At 45.8% G+C, this 27,034-nt stretch overlaps 1 protein-coding gene across 2 annotated transcripts in view; it reads right to left on the reverse strand.

Moving 5' to 3' along the window:
* Positions 1–27,034, reverse strand: part of STAM (signal transducing adaptor molecule) — a 252,063-nt gene that overhangs the window by 93,768 nt on the left and 131,261 nt on the right. The gene's annotated exons all lie outside the window — the stretch shown is intronic.

A 27,034-nucleotide genomic window follows, 5' to 3' on the forward strand; every position in this document is an offset into this window, starting at 1 on the left:
ATGGTTTTCCGCACTTTAGTCTTATCTTCCCCTTTCACAACAGTGTTGCAGCACCCTTCACACCAAATTCTTCCTAACATGTTTATGTAAAGAGAAACATTAAGAGAGTTAACAAGCATTAGAAATGCAATAGGTCTCGCAGCATTAGAGTTAGTGCTTTTAGAATTGTTTATGGTTTTTTTTGTAAATCTTTAGCATGAGGTTGAGGGTGAGTGAGGGTGAGTGAGGGTGAGTGAGGGTGAGGGGTTGAGGGTGAGTGAGGGTGAGGCTGAGGTGGTGAGGGTGAGTGAGGGTGAGTGAGGGGTTGAGGGTGAGGGGTTGAGGGTGAGTGAGGGTGAGGGGTTGAGGGTGGGTGAGGGGTTGAGGGTGAGTGAGGTGAGGGGTTGAGGGTGAGTGAGGTGAGGGGTTGAGGGTGAGTGAGGGTGAGGGGTTGAGGGTGGGTGAGGGTGAGTGAGGATGAGTGAGAGTGAGGGTGAGTGAGGGTGAGGGTGAGTGAGGGTGGGTGAGGGTGAGGGTGAGTGATGGTGAGGGTGAGTGAGGGTGAGTGAGGGTGAGTGAGGCCGAGTGGTTGAGGGTGAGTGAGGGTGAGTGAGGGTGAGTGTGAGTGAGGGTGAGGGTGAGTGCGGGTGAGTGCGGGTGAGTGAGGGTGAGGTGTTGAGGGTGAGTGAGGGTGAGTGAGGGTGAGGGGTTGAGGGTGAGTGAGGGTGAGTGGTTGAGGGTGAGTGAGGGTGAGGCCGAGGTGTTGAGGGTGAGGGTGAGTGAGGGTGAGTGAGGGGTTGAGGGTGAGGGGTTGAGGGTGAGTGAGGGTGAGGGGTTGAGGGTGGGTGAGGGTGAGGGGTTGAGGGTGGGTGAGGGGTTGAGGGTGAGTGAGGGTGAGGGGTTGAGGGTGAGTGAGGGTGAGGGTGAGTGAGGGTGAGTGAGGGTGAGTGAGGGTGAGTGAGGGTGAGTGAGGGTGAGTGAGGGTGAGTGTGAGTGAGGGTGAGTGTGGGTGAGGGTGAGGGTTTGAGGGTGAGTGAGGTTGAGGGTGAGTGAGGGTGAGTGAGGGTGAGGGGTTGAGGGTGAGTGAGGGTGAGTGAGGGTGAGTTAGGGTGAGGGGTTGAGGGTGGGTGAGGGTGAGTGAGGGTGAGGGGTTGAGGGTGGGTGAGGGTGAGTGAGGATGAGTGAGAGTGAGGGTGTTGTGTAGACTAAAGTTGACCTTGTGTCTCCAACGCTGGACACAGTTTTTACAGATGGGCGTTTCTTACAGCGGTAATTTTTTTAACTAAAATGCACATTTCTGCCGAGTGCCCGCAAAGTCCAGATGTCCTTCGTATGCCCTTGAGGGGATTAACGTCCTCCTGCCAGAATACACTTCCTCTGGTGGGTTTCCATGGTTACCCTCATTACCTGCCTGCTGAAGAGGAGCCCTTGGTTCCAATTGAGCTTTTTAACTCCATATCAGGGGTGGGCGGTTCCTTTCACCACAACCTTGATGCCGCGAGGAGACCAAGGCAAAAAAAATAAAATAACAACCCTTGCTCACAGCCAAGCAAGCAGATGTCGCAAACACAGTCTGTATTCTGTCAACAGCCATTAACGCTTCGAAAGCCACCCGGGCCTGGCTGCAATCAGTGGGCCCAGGGCGGCCTGCGCCACTGCAATGAAGAGAGGATGTGTGTATTATTGTTCAAAATTATCCCCACGGCGCGGCCGCCTGGGAGCTCGGAGCACAGATTGCTGGTGGCGGAGCACGAGCCTGTCCTGTACACAGTCACAGCTTTCACCAGGATGACGTCTATGTGGCCAGAGAATAACAGGAAGTGACCAAATCGTGCATGTGCTGGTGGGACCAGCCACAAACACAGCCATTATCAGCGTTCTCCAACATTCCTGGCTGTCTGCGGGTCTCGGCCTGATACTAGACCAATCCAAAATGGCGTGCGCCTGTATCCCAATTTCAACACAGTAGCGGGCGCACTGAATTTGTGAGCGGCCTATATCCTGTGCCAACGCGACTGTCACTGATCAAGGTAAACTTGGCTCTCATGCACTGTGACTCTTAAGGAAACTGAGCTCAGAGCTCATGTCACTTTGATACACGCTGAGAGCACGAACAAAGAGGGAAGACATGTAAACAGACACACGGCAGGCAGGCAGGGGAGGAGAGTAGGAGGAGGAGGGGGGAGGAGAGTAGGGGAGGCACGGCCTAGCGGCAGGCAGGCAGGGGAGGAGAGGAGGAGGGGGGAGGAGAGTAGGGGAGGCACGGCCTAGCGGCCGTGCAATCAAGTAGTGAGGGGGCGGAGCTGGGGGAGGCTGCGAGAGAGAGTAGGCAAGGCTAGCGGCAGGCAGGCAGGGGAGGAGAGGAGGAGGGGGGAGGAGAGTAGGGGAGGCACGGCCTAGCGGCCGTGCAATCAAGTAGTGAGGGGGCGGAGCTGGGGGAGGCTGTGAGAGAGAGTAGGCGGCTGGGGGCATGTGCACGCGCATTTAAGCTCAATGCGCATGCGCATTGAGCTTAAATTTCTCGTGCACTGCAAGGAATCGCCACGATTCCTTGCAGTGTGGATAAAGAGCGGATAAGTGCCAATACTCTCGCCTTGCTCGATGCGCATGCGCATCGACAGGCGAGACCTAAAAAGCATCCAATCTCGTTCTGAGTGATGTGATGTAAATTAATGGAAAAACGAAAACTGAGATACCAAGTTCAAAGCTGAAAGAAAAGTTTATTTATAAAGTGTGTAGTTAATTAAAACCATTACACCAGCAATAACACCGGAGAAAATATTAAAATAGAGTATTACAAAAATTTACAGAACAACCTTTGTTATTGCAAAACGGTTCTCATTCATTTGGGATAAAAAAAAAGACCTTGGAGCACAAATAAAGTGCTACATGTTCTCATTAGAATGTTAGCGAAGCGGTGCGATTGTGCAGAGGTATCAGTGCAGACTGCGCGTCTCAGCTCAAATGTTATTAAAAGGAAAGTTTATTTGAGTGAGAGGGCTCGGCAGCAACAGTCTTGGCCTAACAGAGCTCGGCTGCCAAGCTCCTTCGTTATGAGCTCGGCGGAGAGGGCTTAGTCGGACCCGGGAGCAATTATTTCCTTGGCCATGGTGTCAAAAGCAGTTTTTTCAAGGTTCTGCTCAACTCTCGGAAGGTGTTTTACCAACTTGCACGTCAGCTGTGTGTGTCTTGGTATGAAACAGGCTATAACGGCCTTTTAATATGATGTTGTGATCCTCGTGTGTGGAATTGCACGTGCACATTATGAGGAACATTGTTTCAGGACCTTGTCCAAATAGCCAGAACAGCCCCCTGCCATCGTCTCGCTGCCATGGCGGCAGGTGTAAAAGTGAGGGAAGGCCCCCAGACGGTATTTCAGGAATCTCCTTTGATGTAAGCATTAAACCCGGAGTAGAGGTATGGTTGGGGTTTCAACGTGGTGTAGCTGGCTATTGTGATGTACAAGCGTGATGTCACTTGGAGAATGCTTCTTTATCGGTCAACAGGTTTTAGATTGAAAATAGCTGATCTGTGTTTCCCACAGAGAGTTTAGATCAAGAGTTGCCAATGAAGATGCGAGGAGGTCTGTAGCTGGGGAATGGGCTCTTGAGCCAATTTGCTGACAGATGGTAGGTCAGAGTCTGCATACTGGCCTTTTTTTAGCTTAAAGCAGCATTTAATACACGCCCTTTTCCTGGCCAAGATTTGTTAGGCCAAATTTCAGCCTTACCTGGGGAGCCGAGGTACCCAGAGGTACCCAGAGACAAATGGATTAGGGACTTAAAGGTTTTCGCTATGATCTTACCCAGGAGGAAGCCTTCTCTTCCCCTGAAGGCCTTCCTCCCGTATGGGAGAGGCGATAGCAGTTTTGCCTAAATTATTTGCAGGAGTGGAATAAACAATGGTGTGGCAATTTTTTATCTGAGTTGATGAAAAGCCATCAGTAGGTAAATTGCCTTCCAGAAGAAAGCACTCTTTGTGCTGCTTAAAGACCGCAGTCTGTCGAACAGAAATCAAAGATATTTATATTCAGTAGTTGGATCGAGTATGCTGTTTCCAGGTGGCATGTCATGGAGCTAGTTGTATAAGCATGGTTTTTGTTTTTTTCAAGTTTATTTCCATTTGGTTCTTCATTGAATAGGCTGATGCAGTGCTCAGGACACTTTGGAGGCCAATCTTTGTGCGGCTAATCAGAACCAGGTCATTGGCGTACATCAAGCGTGGCAAATATATACTTCCTGTTTTTGGTGCATTTGCATTGACCTTGTCTAAAATTGTTGGTAAATCTGATAAAAACAGATTTAAGAGAAGAGAAGAAAGCATGCACCTCTGCCTTGGGCCTTGGCTTGTCGAATTTTTATGGACAGGTGGGTGCCCCTCCCAGCTTAATCCTGATCCATGTATCTGTGTGGAGGAGAATCAAGGCTTGAAGCAGGCCCGGGGGATGCTCCAGCTAACTAGCTTCTGCCAAAGCTTGTTTCAATCCTCATAGTCAAAGGCCACTTTATAGTTGATAAAGCAGAGGAAGAGAGGCTGGCGATTGTGCTTACTCTGGTCAATTAGTAATGAAAGGGCTGATAAATGTGTTGATGTGCCCATATCATTAGCAAAGTCGGTTTGGGTGAGGAGTATTATTTGTTGTTCTGTGGCCAGGGCGTTAATTCCTCCAACAGGCAACACGCACAATTCTTCGACTCAACGTTGAGGAGGGCTATCAGACGAAAGTTAGCGGGTCCGAGCTGTCATTTCCTTTATAGATCGGGAAGATAATCAAGCCCTCGCATGGGTCTGATATAAAATTGGCTGTTATAATGCTATTAAAAAAAGGCTCCATGCTCTCCACCCAGAACTCCTCATTATCACTGAATATCACCATGGGGATGCCATTGGGTCCTGGCCCTTCTGCTCAACGGCCCTTCGCAATTTTTTTTTTAATGATCCCTATTTTCAGCTTTAAGGGGCTGGTTTTACTATGATCGTTTGCTGTCTTTCTAAGCTGGAGATGAGTCCTGCTTGTTTCCCTAGGTGGTCCGTCTGAGAGGCCTTTGGTACTACTGAAGCGAAGCACTGCATGGGGTGATCCGCTTCGATGCAGTTCCTTTTTGAGGCGCATTTGAAGTGGTTTGACAGAAACTCTGACTAACGCTGTTCCGATATATTTGAAGTTGAGGCAATTTACGTTAGGCCATTTAACTTGTTCACGGTCTTCCAGACTCTCTTATGTCTGTTAGTTTTGATGTCATGCAACAGCCTGGCCTAGATTTTATATTCAGCCTCTCTCCTTAACCATCAACTGTGTTTGCTGAAGGCTACTCTGCTTTTGCTATTCAGCTTTAAGGCATTTGTGGCTTGGTGCCTTTTGATATGCCCTTAGCGCTTGATTACCTTGTGTTTTAGGCCTTTTAGTTTGCAAGATACTGGAATCTTTGTGCTTTCCATCTGTTGAGCAGGGACCCTAACTGGCAAGGCGTAAACCAATAAACATCCTCACGAACTGAAACCCAGTTTGTTAGGCCATCCTCCCCTTCAATTTTGCATTTCTGAAATGTTATTTCTGCAAGCTCCAGGTGATTGTGGGCTGAGCCAGTTGACCATTTTATTCTTCATTTTTAGGTCGAGCCTAGCTCAGCGTGCATGCACTACTCAATAGGGAGGCCTCTTGGAATCACTCCAGACTTCCCAGAAACGTTTTTTCGTGTGGTTTTTCAACCCCCACACATGCAGCTTTCAAAAATGAAAGCAAGCAATTGGCCAAAGGCGGGTGCATGTCCCACCTTTTCTCTAAATGTTCACTCCCACGGCCTCCAGCTGTCGGGAGCGAGCAGCGGAGCGCAAGCTTCAAGCTGCATTCCTCCTGTGTCGTGGATCAGGTTACAAATTAAACATAGCGCTTTCGCTTTCACTTTCTCCTTATTTGTTTCTCGAAAAAGGCAGTGCACACCTGCAAGGAAGGCATAGTCATGTCAGCTTAGCAGACCGCCGCACTTCTGGAGCATTACAGGTGTGTATACCATGGACACTATGCTTTCAATTCCAGGCCATTACCGGTGTGTGTAACCATGGCACACTACGCTTCCACCTCAGGAGCATTACCAGTGCGTTTACCATGGCCATTACGCTTCCACTTCCAGAACATTACCGGTGTGTTTATCATGGCACACTACATTTCCATTTTTGGAGCATTACCTTTTGTGTTTATCATGGAACATCACGTTTCCACTTCCGGAGCATTACCGGTGTGTTTACCATGGCACATTATGCTTCGGAAGCATTTCGGGTGTGCATACCATAGCTCACTATGCTTCCAATTCCTATTACTGGAAATGCTCCACTTCCAGAGCATTACCAGTGTGTTTACCATGGCACACCGCGCTTCCAGTTCCAGAGCATTACCGGTGTGTATACCAGTGACACTATGCTTCTACTTTTGGAGTATTACCGGTGTGTATACCAAAGACACTATGCTTTTAATTCTGGAGCATTACCAGTGTGTTTACCATGGAACACTACATTTTCAGTTCCGGAGCATTACCGGTGTGAATACTATGGAACACTATAGTTCCAATTCTGGAGAATTACCGGTGTATACCATGGTACAATAGGCTTTTACTTCCTGAGTATTAACAGTGTTTACCATGGCACACTACGCTTCCACTTCTGGAGCATTACCAGTGTGTAATCATAGCACACTAGGCTTCCACTTCAGATTCCTAAAAATGCCTCACTTCTGGAGCATTACCGGTGTGTATACCAGAGACACTATGCTTCCAATTCTGGATCATTACCTGTGTATAGCATGGTACAATAGATTTTTACTTCCTGAGTATTACCATGGCACACTACGCTTCCACTTCTGGACCATTACCGGTGTGTATACCATGGACACTACACTTCCACTTCTGGAGCATTGCCGGTGTGTATACTATGCAACACTAGGCATTTACTTCCAGAGCATTACCCATGTCTATACCATGGCACACTATGCTTCCACTTCCGAAGCCTTACCGGTGTGTATACCATGGCACACTACGCTTCCACTTCCGGAGCATTACCTGTGTGTATACCATGGGACATTAGGCATTAACTTCCGGAGCATTACCCGTGTGTAAACCATGGCTCACCATGCTTCCACTTCCGGAGCCTTACCGGTGTGTATACCATGGCACACTACACTTCCAGTTCCGGTGCATCACCGGTGTGTATACCAGAGACACTATGCTTCCAATTCTGGAACATTACTGGTGTGTACACCATGGAACACCACACTTCCATTTCTGGAGCATTACCGGTGTGTATACCATGGACACTATGCTTCCAATACTGGATCACTACCTGTGTATACAATGGTACAATAGACTTTTACTTCCGGAGTATAACAGGTGTGTATACCATGGCACACTATGCTTCCAATTCTGGAACAATACCGGAGTGTATACCATGGCACACTACGCTTCTACTTTTGGAGCATTACCGGTGTGTATACCATGGAGACTCTATTCTTCCAATTCTGGATCATTACCTGTGTATACCATGGTACAATAGATTTTTACTTCCAGAGTATTACCAGTGTGTATACCATGGCACACTACGCTTCCACTTCCGAAGCATTACTGGTGTGAATACCATGGACACTATACTTCCACTTCCGGAGCATTACCGGTGTGTATATCATGGGACACTAGGCATTTAATTCCGGAGCATTACCCGTGTGTATACCATGGCATACTACGCTTCCACTTCCGGAGCATTACCAGTGTTTATACCATGGACACTATGCTTCCAATCCGGGAGCATTATCGGTGTGTACACCATGGCACATTACGCTTCCACTTCCAGAGCATTACCGGTGCATACACCATGGACAATACACTTCCACTTCCAGAACATTACCAGTGTATATAACATGGCACACTATGCTTCCACTTTTGGAGCATTACAGGTGTGTATACCATGGACACTGTGCTTCCATTTCCGGACGGCTGTAATGCCCGAAACCGGTCCTCGGAAGCTTGTTTCCGGTCCAGGGAAGACATGGCTTGGCAGTTCGGGCTGGACTGTTCCCATGAGGCACAGGGTCAGACTGATTTGCATATAGCCATGTATGAACTGGGGTGGCAGAGTGGGCTAAAGAACGGTGATGGATTAAACCCAGATCTTTTGACTGGGTGTGAGTGTTTGATTGATTCACACTACGCTTCAGGAGCATTACCGGTATGTATATCATGGACAATACGCTTCCAGTTCCGGAACATTACCACTGTGTATACCATGGCACATTAGGCTTTTAATTCTGGAGCATTACCAGTGTGTATACCATAGCACACTACGCTTCCACTTCCGCAGCATTACCCGTGTGTGTGTATACCATGGCACACTAGGCCACCTGTTCCAGAGCATTACCGGTGTGTTTTAAGCACATAACATTTCCATTTTTGGAGCATTATCGTTGTGTTTATCTTGGCACATTACGGTTCCACTTCTGGAGCATTAACAGTGTGTTTACCATGGCAAAAAAGCTTCTGAAGCATTACCAGTGTGCATACCATAGTACACTACACTTCCACTTTTGATTACTGAAAATGCTCCACTTCCAGAGCATTACCTGTGTATACCATGGCACACTAGGCTTTTACTTCCGGAGCATTACCGGTATGTATACCAAGGCACACTACACTTCCACTTCCAGAGCATTACCGGTTTATACCATGGCACAATAGGCTTTTACTCTAGACTATTACTGGTGTGTTTACCATGGCACAGTACGCTTCCACTTCTGGAGCATTACTCCAGGCTATACTATGGCATACTACGCTTTTACTTTTGGAGTATTACTGGTGTGTTTACCATAGCACACTACTCGTCCACTTCCAATTACTAAAAACTTCTGAAGCATTACTGGTGTGTATACCATGGCACACTACGCTTCTACCTTTGGAGCATTACCGGTGTGTATACCATGAACACTATGCTTTCAATTACGGGGCATTACCGGTGTGTATACCAGGGCACAATAGACTTTTACTTCCTGAGTATTACCGGTGTGTATACCATGGCACACTAGGCATTTACTTCCGGAGCATTACCCGAGTATATACCATGCCACACTACACTTCCACTTCCGGAGCATTACCGGTGTTTATACCATAGAAACTATGCTTCCAATTCCAGAGCATTAAAGGTGTATACCATGGTACACTAGGCTATTACTTCCGGAGCATTACAGTGTGTATACCATAGCACACTATGCTCCCACTTCCGATTACTAAAAATGCCTCACTTCCGGAGCATTACCGGTGTGTTTACCATGGCACAATACGCTTCCAGATTTGGAGCATTAATGATGTGTATACCATGGAAACTATGCTTCCAATTCCATAGCTTTACCGGTGTATACCATGGTACAATACGCTTTTACTTCCTGAGTATTACCGGTGTGTATAACATGGCACACTACGCTTCCACTTCCGGAGCATTACCGGTGTGTATACCATGGACACTACGTTTCCACTTCCGGAGCATTATTGGTGTGTATACCATGGCACACTATGCATTTACTTCCGGAGCATTACCCGTGTGTATACTATGGCAAACTATGCTTCCATTTCCGGAGCATTATCGGTGTGTATACCATGGACACTACACTTCCACTTCCGGAGCATTATTGGTGTGTATACCATGGCACACTATGCATTTACTTGCGGAGCATTACTAGTGTGCATACCATAGCACACTACGTTTCCACATCTGATTACTGAAAATGCTCCACTTCCGAAGCATTGCTGTTGTGTATACCATGGCACACTACGCTTCTAGTTTTGGAGCATTACCAGTGTGTTTACAATGGCACACTACGCTTACAGTTCCGGAGCATCACTGGTGTATACCATGGTACACTAGGCTTTTACTTCCGGAGTATTAATAGAGGGTATACCATGGCACAATACGCTTCCACTTCCAGAGCATTACCGGTGTGTATAACATGGCACACTACGCTTCCACTTCTGGAGCATTACCGGTGTGTATACACTAGCTCACAAGGCTTTTACTTCAGGAGCATTACCCATGTGTATACCAAGGTCACTATGCTTCCACTTCTGGAGAATTACCACTGTATATACTATGACCAGGGAGGTAAGTGGAAGTTGGTAAAAAGCTGCAATCAGTACACTCTATGGGGCTGTTTATGTAATTAATCAAACAGGAGTGCAAGCCACTGTCTTCGGGCTCTCCAGCAGTCTTAAGCAGCATCTTACACTTTCACTGTCTAAGTGCAAGATCCTGCTTAACGCTGCTGGAGGGAGCGGAGTCGGATAATTTGACCACATACATATTTCACTCTAGTCTATTTGCAGTAACTGGCATTGCAGCAGTCTGCTATGAACTGCTTTTCTCTGTGGCCAGTATTGAAAAGACTAATTGCATGGCAACAGCTGAATTATTGAATATGCATATGATTGTACTTCTGCAGTACAGTCTGATTAAAAAAAAAAACAGACCAACGTGAATAGGTTCCTACTGTGTGAGAGGGTAATAATCGGCGCCAACGGAATTATGTGGTAGGGGAGGGCAAAATATGCAGCAGGGTTGAGTAAATTATGTGGCAAGAAAAGGCAAATTACGAGGCACAATGTCGAACATTTTGTGTCGGTGTTGCTTCATTATTTTGTCATTTTTTAAATATGCTAACACTGCTTGAGCTTTGGATTCACCTCATTAGTACCAGTGCAACACCCAAATATAGCAATAAGAGGCAGATAGGTGATCAGTCAGGCTTTGTAAAGGGGTTTCAGCAGCGCTGCAAGGAAATGCATGGGTTCTCGGATTTCCACTTCCAGCAGTGCCACATACTTCCGTCCGTGTTAAAGTTGGATACGCCCATGTGATGTGACATTACATTAAACAAATATGCGCCTGGGCCACTGGGTGAACAGCGAGGAGGAAAGATTGTGGGCTTTCTCCCCTGGTCTGTTTCCTGTTGCAACTAGAATCCATTTTGCGTGGGGCATCTACTTTTGGTGAATACCATTCCTGGGGACGAGGGCCTTCTCTGGGTTCTTAGGTCTTCATGATCTGGCTAGGGAGCAGGCTTATGCGTGGCCCTATGGAACAGTTCAAGTCATGACTATGGCCACTGCAAAATATTCAAAAGGAAAACATCACAAAATTATTGAAACATATCTGACCAGGAGCTTAAATAATCTTAGCACAATGAAAATACCTCAGCTCTTCAATAGACATGTATTGAATGGAATCATGTTATGTGTTCTGGAGTATTAATATTCTTTCCAAATGAATGAGATTTAATAAAAAAAAATGTAATTTATGAATTTTAATATTTTGTTATATAATGTTATATCCTGCTTGCAGAGCGAACACATTCATATGAGTTATCATGCTACAAAATCAATACAGATACCAGAAATATTTGCAGTGCGCAACACAAATGCTAAAAAAAAATTACAACATTTGGGGGGAAAGATGGGACCCTGAGATGTACAGTACTTTTTGGGTTTAATGTTTATTCCTTGGTAGCTCGTGTCCAGCCTGACAAATCACAATAATATTTATTTTCTCAGTAGATTTAAATTTCTCAAGGTATATCATTAAATAAAGAAATATGTGAGGTATTCAGCGTTGTAATCCTCAAAGTCTATTCTGATATATTTACACATACATCCCACCAACAGACATCATATCACAACTCCCCACTACATTCCACACCATGCCAGTGCCCTTACGTCACTACACTAAACACAACTTGCACACAATATCTCTGGCTAAATACTTATAAAGTTCCTCTAAGGCGAGATCTATTGACTATGCCACTGCTTGTTTAACTGCTGAAGCTGAGCCGTGTGTTTCCACGACAGGCTTGTGATAGGCAAAGTTAGAAAGTAGTGTTGTGTTCGATTTTAGATTCTGTATGCATTTCCCAATTCATGCCCTTATATAGGTACAATTCACATTGCCCATATATAGGCATATAAATCCAGTCCTTATTTAGGAATAGCCCATGCTGCCCAAATACAGGCATGGCTACTTCCATCCGTTCATCTAAGTCACAACGATGTCTTGGAAAACCAGACTCTTAAGGCGTTGGGGACTTCCCATTGCTTGAATATTGATTTCTCCAAGAACTCATTATTATGCATGAACATCTATTACTTAGGGGTTCATTCATGACGTTCATATGCTGACTTTACGTCAGAGCTGGCATTCCAAAACACCTTCAAGGTATAAATATACCTTCACTTGCTAAGGCAAAGCACGGTGTGGTTCGGTACAGTTAGACTACATACTTGCACAACGCAGCTCGCTACAGCAAGTGCCAAAGGAAGCCAACTCTCCAGTTGACGCACTGATCATAAGCTGTCCTCCTCTGCCGAGAAATTCTGCTCAGTGTTTCCGACTCCCCTTGCGGGGTGTTGGGAAATCGAGTCTGTGAAAGAGATACCCACCTCTCTCATTCTAAGGTATGGAGCTGATTATAACCTAGAGAAACCTTTGGCAACTCTTGGCAAAACTAAACCTATGCTAAAGATCACACTTAGTTCTTCCCTCGTATTAGACCTAGGTTAGGTACATTGGGGTAGGCATACTTTAGAAGCACCAGTTAAGTACTTTAGCCTTTGTTATTTATGTATGTAATTTTATATGTCATAGCACCAGACAATGCTATTACCGTATTATTTTATATTACTGTTTACGCTGTATTTGCATTCTGTCTAACGATTGTAGCAGTTCACCTCTCTTGCATGAGAAAGACGACTGTTCAATAATCCCCTTTTATTGAAACGCCCGTCTCTCTATTTTCTCTGCAACTCTGTAGAAATGAAGCATGCTCGATTGACTGAGTAAAATAGTTATCTATTGTTTCTATGACTCCGAAGATACGTTTTATTCTTGGGAAACAAAGTGGTCATGTTTATGCGGTTGTCAGAAACAAATCCCTTCTTGTGTATTCGAGAAAGTTTCTAGTGACCTTTGAGCTTGCTGGCACTCACAATTAAGTTTAGTATACTTGATAGAGACATACTGACCTCAGTGCTATGTCCAATCTATAGGGTATATTATTCTAATGCGCAGAGCCTATTGGGAATATAGGAACTACACTACAGTAGGCTCTGTTCTGATCACTTTCCTATCTTGCCGTCATTCGAAAGCTATCAACAAGGTGGAGCAAAAAGGTTGATAGTACTGTCTAGTCTATTAGGGAACTGTACAATTGTGGTAAGACGCCACTGGTGGGCTATTGCATAGAAAGCGGCCATTAACTACTCTAAGACTAAGATGTTCTAGTTTGTTGATGAATTCTGTGCCCTTTTTGTCTGATCAGCTGGATGGACATTTACTTGGAGTTGGGATTGCCCAAAGTGCTTTCTGGGATGCCAAAATCTCATTCATCAGTGCGGAGCCCATCATGTTTATATTAAAATCCCCTGACAGAACTGATTCTATTGGATTCAACCCATTCTGAAGCACCATGAACTTGGTTTCCAAATTTTCTATCACTTTGGATTTCACCCTTGCTATCAGTGGCATATATACATTTACTATTGACAGGGGAATGCGTGATGCTTCCCAAGGGAAGGAGAAGTGACAAACCATACTGAAGGAAACCAAATCATGAAAAAACAGTTTTAAGGAAAGGGAGTTTTAGGCAAATACAAATAAATAAAACATTTAAGGAAAGATAATTTTAAGGAAAATTACATTAAACATGGGTGGAGTTTAAGAATAGTGAGGGTTTTTTGTGTTCAAGGATGGCTAATCAGGGGTTTTTAGGAGTCAAGCAGGGTAGAGTTCAAGCTCAGAAAGGTTTTTTTCGGGTTTAACGATCGGTAGAGTTTAATGGTGGTGAGGTTTTTTTAGGTATCAGTTATGGGTGAAGTTCAGGGGTGGTGAAGGCTTTTTAGGAGTCACTGATGAGGTGAGTTTAGGGGTTTGAGGTGTCTTTAATGCTATGGGATGTGTTGAGAAGTTTTAGGGTTCTTGGGTGGAGTTTAGAGCTGGTGAGGGTTAAGTAATAGGTAGAGGTTTAGTGTGGTTAAGAGTTTTTTGCGTAGGATGGGTCGAGTTTAGGGTGGTGAGGGATTTCAAGGATTCACGGATGAGTCGAGTTTAGAAGTAGAAAGGGGTTTCTAGGGTTCAGGAATGGTTACAATTTAGGGGTGGTGAGGGGTTTTAGAAGTCATCGTTGGGTGGTGTTTAACAGCGGTGAGGGTTTTTTTCTTAGGTTCAGGGGTGGGTGGTGCTTGGGTGTGTTAAAGGGTTTTGAGTAGTCAGAGATGGTTAAGGATTAGACATAAAAAAGGGGTTTTAGGGTTCCAGAATGGGTGGAGTTTAAAGTTAGTGAGGGGTTTTATGGTTGAGGAATGGGTGGGTGCAACTATTGTATTTACACCTTAAAAAATAAGCATGCAAAAGCACATTTCGAACAAAAAGACATTGTTTGAATTGGTTTCTATGAAATGGTGAATGCCATCCATTCTGAAAATTTCCATTAAACTCATGGGAACAGTCCAGCCCGAACTGCCAAGCCATGTCTTCCTGGACAACCATCATGGGACCGGTTTCTGGCTAATCAGCCGGCATCAGCCAGGCTAGCTTGAATCCAGTGGCAAAGTGAGCAAGGGACCCACGTCTGGGAAGACATGGCTTGGCAGTTCGGGCTGGACTGTTCCCATGAGTGACAGGGTCCGACTGATTTGCATATGGCAATGTCTGAACTGGGGTGGTGGAGTGAGCTAAAGAATAATGATGGATTAATCCCAGATCAATTGACTGGGGGTGAGTGTTTGATTTGCTCAAACGCTCTGTCCATCATCCCCTTTGGTATCGCTCCAAAATAAAGTAGGCACAAAAGCTCTTCTCGGTCTCTGAAGAGGTCTTCTGATTTAGGTGATCGGGGGGGAACGGGCTTAATTTCTGTCCTCCACACAGACATTCTTGATAGGTTCCATCTCAAAAATTTCCCTGGTGGACATCATTAACATATTTCAGGATGTTTTGGCCTGAGGAACTATCCAATTAAAACATCCCTTTCAAAACCTTGCAGACATTGTTTTGCATAACAATGAAGACCCTTCAACCCTGAGCCTCTCCCACAACTTTAGTACCTCCAATACCTGGCTTAAATGAAACAGAGCTCATACACCATGCCCGATTTAGTCATCAACTTTACAGTAAAAATAAGAAATGCTTCAGCTCCAGACTAAGTGGCTCCTACTTAGAAAGAAAGCAAAAAAGGCTGTAACTTACAAGAAATGTGTGCTACTGCAGCTATACTGGTAAAAACAGCTAGTGCAGCTACCCCTCTTTGCAACTATGATGAGGAGATATGGAATATGCTGAAGAACCTTTTTGATGACCTACCTAGAGAGCAGTGATAGGAATACAAGGTGGTGGTCCAAGAAGGTTGCCTGGTTTCAAAGCAGGTTATCAGAGTAGATTCTGCAAAGCTAGCTGCAGAACAATATCACAAAAGGATAGGGGAGCTAGGATGATAAACTCCAGCTATTACTAGATCAAAGCAATTCCTACTGAAGCGGTGCATGAGGAACAATCATGCCGAGCGAGTTTCCATACTACAAAATCTGCCAGTTCCGATAATAGCATAGATGTTTTCCTCTTGGGCTGGGGAGCCAATTTAGGCAATCTGTCTGTCCAAGGCCTGTGGTCAGAAAACGAAAGTAGTTTTCACATCAATGTCTCTGCACTCAGGAAGGTCTATCAAGCTCTCTAGGCTTTCCAACCTTTTCTGAAGACGAGTCGCCTCTCAATAGGTAGGCACCACCATTATGGGGCACGGTCTGAACAAATAGGGTGGTACTAGATAAAAGACCCGTTTTTTTGTAGGCTCAAAACACTTTGGCCATGGTCTGTGGCCAGAGAGCTGACAATAAAAGCAGTTCACTCAACCAGGAATTTAAAATAATCAAGCAGACACCTTTGCAGGTTTTACAAAGAAAATCATGAGTAGGTTTTTAATGACGGCATGCTTCAAGACATTTTTGCAGATTGGCTCATCCATAAATATATCTATTTCATTACAAGACGGAGGCTACCATTATGCATTATTCCTTTAAAGTGACTCCATGCGGCACTTAGGAGTATTATACATCACAAAGAAAACATTCCAGAATAGAAAAGTCAGTTAGAAAAAGGGTATACCCAAATAGAGTCACTGGGACCTGGGTGCTATATCAGTACAAACAAGCATTTGCAATGCAATAGGTCTCGCATTAGTAAAAGTTTGAGCTTTTGGCGTTGCAAATAATAATGCAACACCAATAGCTCTAATTTCAAGCAATGCAAGACCTATTGCATTGCAAATGCTTGTTTTCAACCGGAATGTTAATTTTCTATTTATAGAGTAGGTAGATAAATAGCGAGCAAGGGAGGGAGCAAGATGATGGGAGAAAGTGGAAGAGGAATATAGGGAGAGGTAGAAGAAGAGATGTGGGATAGGAATAATGAAATGGAGGAAAAGCCCAAAGTAAACAGAACGCACCGATAGATAAAACCTAGGGTACATACTCACCTCATGCTATTTGCTGGTTGCTCTATCAAACCATCTTCCTGGGAGTGCTTTCGCTGGAGTGTGCGCTGGACTATTTCACATCTGAATAGTACACTCAGTCATCACACTATCACATTCAGTTTTTTATCCCCTATGTACTTTCCATACAGAATTTTTTTTTCCTTCCCTTCTTTCTTCCCAGCATTGGTAGAGCCCACGGGACTAGCTTTAAAACTGTAATTCAAATTCGTGAATAGAACACATCTAAACTGTGTTTGTGAAGGCCGGTGTTAACATATGGTACCACACTAAAGCCACACATATTGGCCACTACCAATTGTATTACAACATTTACAAAGCGCATTGTGGCATGCCTACTTGTTTGTTTCAGAAAATGTTCCCATTTTTAAGTCCGACATTCCTAACTGTATGCCCAATTATTATCAGGAATGAAACAGAAAACGGAAATGATACCCTACCTTCCTCAAACCCAGGGATGCCACCGGGTGTAATCTGCCATTTCTTTCCCCCAGCACTGCACTGGGTGTGTATCACAAGCAGGTAGGTAGGTACAGCTTCTTCTGCTTTGTGACTTAAATCAAATCAGAAGAGGCTCCGGACGGGTTGTGCTCCGCTCATCTTACTCTGGAAGCCTAAACGCTCTTAAAGCAGCTCTCTTTCTTGGGGAGAATGTTCTCCCTCCGCCACAACCGGCTTATACCATCCTGCGTGATAGGTAAGCTCTTTCAACATAAGCACTGACACCTATGATGCACTACATCTGGACGGTGATATTTCTGAATATACATTGTATACACATGACTTTACAATTACTTAGGTGCTACTATTACACCAACTTTTTGTAATGCACCTTTACTGCCCTGTCAATAGTGGTTACACTGCCCCAACTTGTCTTTTTAAGCCATCAACTTCCCCAGTGGCTAACGACATTATGCCGAATATTTCCTAGCTACAAACATCCCTTTGGGACCCAATTTCATTAATTTCACTCTGCCGAACTTTCTTTCGTCATTAAGATCACGTGTGTGACCATGTACCGGCATACAGAGTCTTTCGTTGCTTTTAGTCTACGCATTTTGCGTGAGACGACGTGCACGCGCTCGTATCACATTGCGATCAGTCTTTAACATCGGCATCTGTCCTCGGAGCCTCTTGCCATTCCTGACAGAAGCCCCGCTTGGGACGCCGGATTTTTCTACGCCTGCAGGTATTTGTCGCCACCGTCTGTTTACGGGCCTGTCCTGATCCACTTAAGTTACCCCTTTTTGATAAAGTGTGAGTCTCTCGAGTATGTTGGTTAACTCTGGGTCCCCCTCCCCTCTTTGCAGTTTTAAAGAACCCCTACCTGCTGACCACATTGTGGCGGCGTACTTGCAATAATTACTACGAGGATGGTGACTCGTCAGCCCATCCTTAGTAAGTCAGTTTCCCTTCTTTTTCATACGATGGAGGCACACGGTGCACTCTTGACACTGTTTATGCTAATCCACACGTTGGTCTTGCATTCTCAGATATTGCTTTTGATGTACCGCTCCTTTCAAGTGACTGTGGTATTGGATTTTCCATGCTTCCTGGTCCGTGACCATCATGACTCACGGTAATCCATACACCCTTCCACCTCTCTCCTGCTATTTCCACTGTAGTAATTTGGATCCTCCCAGGCCAGCCTGAATTCCTAATCGCATTATTGATTTTAGGAACTTCGCCCCTCATCCCTACCCTGTCCTGAGGAAGACCCCCCCCTGTAAGGTTACAGGTCTACCTACCATACCGTCAGGTCGAAACTTCGACAACCTTTATGCCTACCAGCTCCTACCCCAAGCGTGATATTTATTGTGTTTTAGAAGCATGGTGTATTTAATTTGAACTTTACAAGCATTTATGTTTTGTGTATCTGGCTCATTCAAGAAGCCAGAAGTGCTAACTGTCTAAACAAGGTCTGTGGACCGTCACTTTGTCACTTTCCTACACCTTGCACTAATCCTTCCACTGACACCCCCCCCTTCCACTCCTTTTGGGGCACTGATTTTTATGATTGTTACATGCATTTTTCTGTATAATATATGTTGGATGGCGTATTGTGATTAAATAACAATTAGCCTTAAGAAATTGACTACATTTGCTCTCTTATGTACATCTAGTATTATTTCTTACTTCTAAACAAATGTTCTAGGACCCCCCTTTTTTGTACTGAGAATAGAAAAGTCAGCAAACATAAGAAGACCATGCAGTGAGTATTCTGCCTCTTTTAAATGTTGCTCCTCACAGATAAGTCACCTACATTAGCTAGTGCTCGGTTTAATGTTTCTTCCTAAATAATGTTTTCTGTTTAGAGCTTAAGTATGGATTAAATATGGTTTACTACTAGAAGCGCTGCATAGCCTTTTTATTTCCTTTATAAGTTTGTTTTTCATCACTGTTTCCAATTTACGGAAAAGTCTTATTTTCTATTATTTACTGTCTTTGTGGGTTCATTATGGCAGTAATTAGGCAAGAGCACTTTGTGTATCAATGTGATTAATAAGGTAAACCTGAATAAAGACAGCCTACCTGCTCTCGCTGTGGAGTTACGCCCTCGATTCTCAAACCTGACCCGCATGGTCCTGTTGCCCTGCTCCCACTGAGGGGATTAAGACGTTATGGGCTGCATAACAAGGACCGCCCCAGAGGCGCCAATCTTGTTGGGCCTTCAGATGTGGCAGACCGCTATCTCCGGTAAGCCGCACTGACGTGGCATCATGAGGAATGCGCTCGGCAACTACTTCAGCACATTGTACAGCACCATTTTAAATTGGGACTTGAGTGGTAAACTCATAAGACGCCGATGCTGCTGATAGGGTCACTGCAACGTTTCACGCTGATATACAGTTGATGGTGATAGTGCACCCCTCTATAGTGATCTGCTGGGTACTTCAAGGTGTTTTTTTTATCTGCATTTTGTTCAGGATCAATTCTATCCTTCCAGTGGCAATTTTATCCTACCACTCGACAAAATATATATCTTAATTACAATCGGTCTCATTAATTAACACAGACTGCCCCAGGAGTTTTATGATTAGCTATCTGGGTTAATCCCATATCCATATAAACCCCATCATGTCTTATCAGTGAGAGACCCTTGAGATCCAGCAGGGGGATTTTAATAAGGAGATGATTAAAAGAATAATTCAGAGCGAAATGCATTCAGATTGAGAGAGACCCTTTATCAGTTCAAGACATTAAGAAGTAATCAGAGTGTTGAGGTAAGAGAGACATTGTCAGGTGAACACTTGTCTTGGTTGGCAAAGGAGGTAACATGAAAAAAAAAGAGTAAACATATCCAAAAAGCCTTCTAAACAAATGCGAGGCCTAAGCAACTCACAGAGTTTGGGAGGTCTAAGCACCTGAAAGAGTCTGGGTGTCGTACATGACACAAAAATGAAGGGTGCCCTAAAGCAGCACAGGTGATTCAGGTGCTACAGACGGCATTCACCTTTCTGAGATTGGGTACAAAGAGTCACTTAATGAGAGCCCCTTTGATGGGTATTTTCTGGATTAAGATCAAGACGCTCTTGAAGAAGACAACCTTTTTAGGGAGTCACACTCCCCCTCTACTTCCAAAGTTACCATTGCGGATCCATTAGGAGAGGAAATGTTCTCCCTGGATAATATCGGGCACCTGTGCAGTGCTGAATGGTGGCCGCAAGACCACGTAGCTAAATTTAGAAAATGATGGATAAGGAATCCACTTAATAAAGGGGCACAGAATGTTCTGAGAGCAGAATGCCCAAGATTAATAATCTCAGAACAAGGTTTGTTTTACCCCTAACCTTGATCCAGAGTTAATAACATTTTTGTTTAAACTGGGTCGGGACCTTAGGAAGGGTTTGGAGAGATCCCTTAAGTCATGCCAGGGATGCCTGCTCAATGTGGTCAGGCCGCTGGCAAGTATTATAGATATGGTAGAGGAGGCTCACACTTATGACCTCCCCCTGGCATCAGCCTTCTCCGGAGCTGGAGTCAAAGAGTCGAGAAATGCTAACTCTGTGCTAAATACAGAAAAACACACACTTGTTTTGATGAAAATAAGCCCCAAGCTTGGTGACCTTGCCAAAAAAGAACCATCAAAGAACCCAAAAGGGCTTCTATTTGGGGAAGACATGATTAAAACAATAAGAAAAAGGGTCTACATTTACAGCTCTTGATAAGGCGCAGAATAATATGCATAGTGTTTAAAACAAGTTTTTTTTTGCTGGCCCGCAGAAGGGCACTTTCTGCCGGCCGTGGCCCTTAGAGGTTCCACTTTAACTTCAAACAACCAAGAGGCTTTGGAAGAGTTTACCAAGCCGGAAGCTTTCGGTCCGGATCCTTTTAACCCCAGGGGGATCGCTCCCATCGGAGGAGAAGAAATAGGTCAAAAGGACAGGGCTTGTCTGGATACCACGGTGAGAACTGCAATCTTACTTTCTTTCAAGGGAAAGGTAGGGGGGACGCCTCAGACTTTTTGCCCCACATCTGTGACAATGCAAGACAGGATCCTTGGGTCTTGGAAACAGTCATGGGTTCAAGAAAGAGTTCTGCAAAGAGCCCTTTCAGGTAGTTACAGAGAGAGTAAACCTTAACGGCTGCACACAAGCGTGTTGTAGAGGAGGAGGTGAAGCCTTGTTGCAGAAATGAGCGATCCTTCAAGTAGCCTTAGAAAGCAAGGTTTTCGTGAGTCCTTTGTTCTTGCTGGAAAAGAAGGACAAAGGGTAGAGACCAGTAATACATTTGAGAGACCTAAACAGATTACTAACATACAGGCATTTAAAGATGGAAGGTATCCATCTTCTGAGGGACATGCTGTTGAGCAAAATTGGTTAGTGAAATTAGACCTGAAAGACACCCATTTCATAACTCCAATTTCATAACTCCAATTTCCAGGGAATCCCAAATTAACCTTCAGTTCATCTGGTAGGGTCGACTCGATCAGTTCCATGCTCTACCATTTGGCCTCTCCTCTGCACCGTGGGGTTTTACCAAGGTGGTGAGAGCTGTAACCTTTTGGAGTTTGGATGATTGTTTATCTGGATGATATACTACTTATGTCTCAATGCTGAGTGCAGATATTGCGGGACTTGTCCTTGGTCATGTCGCTCTTGGAAGATTTGGGATTCATTGTCAACAGGGAGAACTCCGTCTTAATTCCTTCCGGGTCCCTATAATTCTTGGGTTTCACTATAGATACTGTGAAAGTGATGCAGATTTTACCTCTTAAAAAGATGGTCAAGATCTGGAAAAAGATGAGCCTTGTACTAGGTTTTCTTTCATCATCTATCCAGGCAATTTTCCAGGGCCCATTGAATTATTGGGCCTTGTAGAGGATAAAAACAAAGGCTCTTAGGGAAGGCCTATGATATGGAGACAAAATATGCCAGACAAGGAAGCCAGATCAGAATAGTTTTGGTGGTTGGAGAATCTGGACGCCTGGAATGGCAGAGTGATATCAGGATGTTCCCCAGACTTTATCCTCGAGTCTGATGCCAGCTTGACAGGCTGGGTTGCAAGCTTGTGTGCTCGAGATACTGGTGGCTTGTGGTCACACGTAAAAAGAATGCATTGCATAAATTATCAAGAGTTGACAGCAGGTCTTTATGCCCTAATGCGTTTCAGGCATCATTTGCAAGGAAGAGCAGTTTTCTTAAAGATGGACAATGTTTCTGCAGTAGCGTACATAAATCGTTTAGGTGGTACAAGATCAACAGACCTATCAGACAAGGCAAAGAAGCTATGGTTTTTATGCTTAGAACACAAGATAAACTTCAAAGCAGAATATTTACTTTAGAAGGTGTATGTTTCTGCAGACTGGAATTCAAAATTCTTATGGGATTTCAGCAAATGGAAACTTAACAGTTATTTCAGCAGACTATCTCAGTTTTAGGGACCCCTACAGTTGGATCTTTTTGCGAGCAGGCTGCATTTCGGCTAGAAAATTCTTAGCGCTAGATGCCAAACCCAGGTGCTCTAGCGGTAAATGTTTTCCTTCAAGCGTGGAAGAGAACAAATGCATGTGCATTTCATATCTTCCCAAGGATTGTGAGAGTTCTCCAGAAGGTAAGGCTGGATTGGTGCTTAACTGTCCTGATAACTCAGTTTTGGGTCTCTCAAGCATGATTCCCAATGACCTTGGAGCTTGCTTACGACCTTCCCTTTTTCCTTCCAGCTCAACCAGGTCTTCTGCAAAACGCAGACGGGGAGGACCACGCTTTGGTGTTGATGGGGACTTTGAACCTTCTTGCCTGGAAAGTGTCAGTAGATGTAGAAAAATGTCAGGCCTTTCAACAAGAGCTAGTGAGCTGTTCCGGGAGTCCTGGGCTCTGGGTGCCCACAGTAAATACAGTGGAATCAGACTGTGAAACAGGCTGATGGAGTAGTTTCTGTCCTGTAACTCCAGTTCTGTAGTAGGGGTATCTCTGTTATAGTCATAATCTAGTGAATAGTCCCGCCCATGTGCGCGGACCCCGGAGCAATCAAAAATAATCTCTTAAGCTGTCAAAACATGCAGACCTGCATAGACACTTAAGAGAGAATTTAAAGACAGATAATGCAGCCTATATCCACAGGCTACACTGTCCAATACTTCAACTGGAAATTCCACCAAAAATCACAACAGCACAGCCTGTCCAGGGTTTTCCACAGAGAAAAACCTTGCTTTTAACAGCAAAACCCTCTGGAATGATAGAGAGGAAGGAGTGGACAGACAAGCCCCATAGGCTGCCATTATGTGGCTCAAAACAGGATATTGTGCCTTTAAGAGAACTTTCCAGAAGCCTCACAGTATCCCAGAATGCAGTGCAGGTCCCTTTCACCTTCAGTTCTTTTTGAAGGCGTAACACGCCAGACCTGTCGCATTCCTTACATGAATATCTCTCTCCACTGGGGAGGAGGGCGGGCGCTTATGACTATAACAGAGATACCCCTACTACAGAACTGGAGTTACAGGACAGAAACTACTCCTTCTGTAGTAGGGGATCTCTGTGTATAGTCATAATCTAGTGAATAGAATGGCAAGCCCATCCCCACACCAAAGCGGCGGTGGAGAAACGAGAAATAACACCACTATTGTGCGAACAAATTTCGCAGCGAAGCCTGCCCAACCTGAGCATCTGCCCTGGTATCAGTGTCCAGACAGTAATGCTTAGCCAAGGTATGGACCGACTTCCAAGTGGCGGCCTTGCAGATTTCTGCAAACGGAACATTAAGCAGCAAAGCAGTCGTGGCAGCTTTGCCCATGGTGGAATGAGCCTTAGGTTTACCTCCTAAGGTCGTATTAGTCTGTTGGTAACACAATAGTGTACAGGACACAATCCACCTAGAGATGGACTGTGTTGAGGTAGCAAGACCGGTCCAGACTGATCCATAATTGACAAACAATTGATCTGAACCACGAATATCTCTGGTTTTAGCCAGATAAAATTCCAACACCCTCCTAACATCCAGGGAATGTAGGGACCTTCCCGCTGGAGATGCCGGATTCTGAACAAACGTAGGGAAAGTTATTGTCTGGTTGACACGAAAACCAGAAATAACCTTAGGAAGAAATTTAGGGCGATTATGCGTAACAACCTTAGCAGCATGAAATACAGTAGAAGGTCCTTGGCAACACAACGCCTGAATATCACTCCCCCTGTGGGCCGATGTGATGGCCACGAGGAACGCCGCCTTCCAGGACAGATGCTGCAACAAAGCCCTATGAACAGGTTCAAAAGGATCCTACATCAATCTGGACAGCACCACATTCAATTCCCATGAAGGCGAAGGAAGCCAGACAGGAGGGAATGCTTTTTTCCAGCCTTCCAAAAAATCTTTGATCACAGGGATCTGGAAGAAGGAAGTCTGAAGGGCATTTCCTGTAGGCAGTCAGCGCAGCAATATGAACCGTAATGGATTAGACATTAAGGCCAGACTGCGCCAGGCGTAGAAGATACAGAAGGATGACATCTTCCTTACACGTCGACAGGTCATGGTCCTTGGACTTGCACCAGATGCAAAAACTTCTTCCACTTGTAAGCAGAAGAAGTCCTAGTGGAAGGATGCTTAGCCTCCTTCAGTATGTCCATACAAACTTCTGGTAGATTCAAATGGCCATATCACACTATCTCAGGAGCCATGCAGCCAAACTCAAAGACGAGAGGTTGGGGTGCAACGTCTGCCCCCTGAACTTTGCGAGAAGGTCCGGCCTGCAAGGCCTCTGTATGAGAGGATGGAGAGACCGGTGAAGCAGGTCCGTGAACCACCACTGTCTGGGCCATTCCGGGGCAATCTGGATCATCCGCGCCCTGGACTGGGACAGCTTGATGAACACCGCCGGAATCAAGGGAAAGGGTGGAAAAGCGTACAGAAAGCTGTTCGACCAGTTAATCTAGAACGCATTCCCCAGCTTCCCCACAGGCAGCACCTGGAGGCGAAGTCTTGGCATACGCCGAAGACTTCTCCTAGTACTTCGTCGTTTATGACCCATTCGTGGTTTTCCTGAATCAGTCTGCTCAGCACGTCTGCCTGAACATTCTGCACACCTGGCAGATGGGTAGCCGTTAGAGTCAGTCGCCAGATCGCCCGCGCCTCCTGCGACAGAGTGCGCGATCTCGAACCCCCCTGCTTGTTGAGGTAATACATTGTGGTCATATTGTCCGTCTGTACAAGCAGAGAGTTGGTCTGGAAGGACGGAAGAAACGCCTTCAGTGCCAAGTGAACAGCTCTGAGTTCCCAGAAAATGATGTGATACGTGGACTCCATCGGGGACCACGTTCCTTGTATCTGCAAGTCTCCGGAAAGCGCCCCCAGCCGTGGGGAGACGCATCCGTCACAACAGTCTGTGTGGAAATGTCCTTGTGAAAGGGAACCCCTCTTAGGAGATTCTCCGCTGAACACTACCACTTCAGAGACTGAAGAGCACGCAGAGACAGTCGTATCTTGTCGCCCAAGGATCCTTTCCTCTAATCCCACTGATCCTCCAAGCACTCCTGCAAAGGTCTCATGAGCAGCCGTGCGTGTGGCGTGAGGAATATACAAGAGCCCACCGACCCCAGTAGAGAAGACACCGTCTCCACTGCCGTAGATGGGGCGGTCACAAGAGCCTGAGCCTTCCTAAGGGGAGATAATCGACTCTCCTCCGAAGGAGACACGCTTGCTGACAGCGTATTGACGGAGGCTCCCAAGTACTGCATGCACTGGACCGGAATGGGGACAGACTTGGACATGTTGATGTGCAACCCCAGCTCGTTCAAGAGAACGCACGTCCTCTTGAAGTGCGCCTGAGCTTCCGAGAAGGAGGAGGCCTTGATCAACCAATCGTCCAGGCACGGTTAGAGAAGCCACCTCGTTTTTCCCCAGGCGTGCAGCTACCACTGCCATGCACTTCGAGAATAGTCTGGGCGCAGACTTCAGCCCGACTGGCAGTACTGCGTACTGATGATGATGGGCGCCGACTTGGAATCGCAGGAACTTCCTGTGTGCAATGAGTACATGGGAGTATGCATCCTGTAGATCTATGGCACCAAGCCAATCTCCCTGTTGCAGCTGAGTATAAACCTGATGCAACGACAGCATGCGAAATTCCTCTACTGCGAATCCACTTGTTTGCTTGTCGCAAATCCAGAATGGGCCTGAACTCGTTCCTGTCCTTCTCGTGAACCAGAAAGAACCGGGAGTACAGACCTCTCCCCCTTTGAGACAGAGGTACGTCCTCTATCGCCCTTGTCCTAAACAGGATAACGGCCTCTGCTCAGAGCTCGCGCCGCTGAAACCGCGAGCCGACCGGAGGAAGTGCTGGAGGAGGGCCGATGAACCGAAGACTGACTTAGACCCAGCCGGCCTTTGTTCGCCGAGGAGCCACAAGCTCTCCCGCGTAAGCGCACAATATACTTCTAAAGCATTAAATGGCGGCCCGGGACCACCGGCAAATCCTGGGAGGAAAAACGCCGCTAGAAAGGGCAGAAGGCCTCAGGCCGTTCTCCATGCCCCGAACCTACAGCCGTCCAAAAGTCTCCAATTCAGACTTCATGCGGGCCACTCACTACTCTCATGGCAACCCAAGGGTTGCCCAAAGAACGGGAGAGTAGAAGCACACTGCTGAGCCGCAGGCTGCAGAGACGTCAGGCGAATAAAAGTATGGCAACGTAGGACAAACCCACAATACCTGGGGGTCGGCAGGAGAGAAAAACTTCGCTCCGACACCGATGCCTAGATCCGAAACTATCAGGCCCATTAGACCACCTCTTGTAAGGCTTCCCTCCTGTCTCTCGGCAGAGGAACCACAAATCGGTGAAGAAAACCCCCCCACAGAGGGATCTCACAACAACGGTCCAACAACAGCGGGCCACAGCGCGAGGTCTACATGCCGCCACCCCTGCGACCAAGTCAGGAGCACGGTCGGAGCCAGAACCTCCTGTCAGGCGGTAGTGGACGAAAGGTAAGTCCCGCCAACCAGTAAAGCGTCGGAGAGGGACTCCCCGTACTCATGGCAGACGCATCCCTGGCATCAAGGCACTGAGG

The sequence above is a fragment of the Lissotriton vulgaris genome, chromosome 10, assembly GCF_964263255.1.
Source record: "Lissotriton vulgaris chromosome 10, aLisVul1.2, whole genome shotgun sequence".
Classification (NCBI taxonomy): domain Eukaryota; kingdom Metazoa; phylum Chordata; class Amphibia; order Caudata; family Salamandridae; genus Lissotriton; species Lissotriton vulgaris.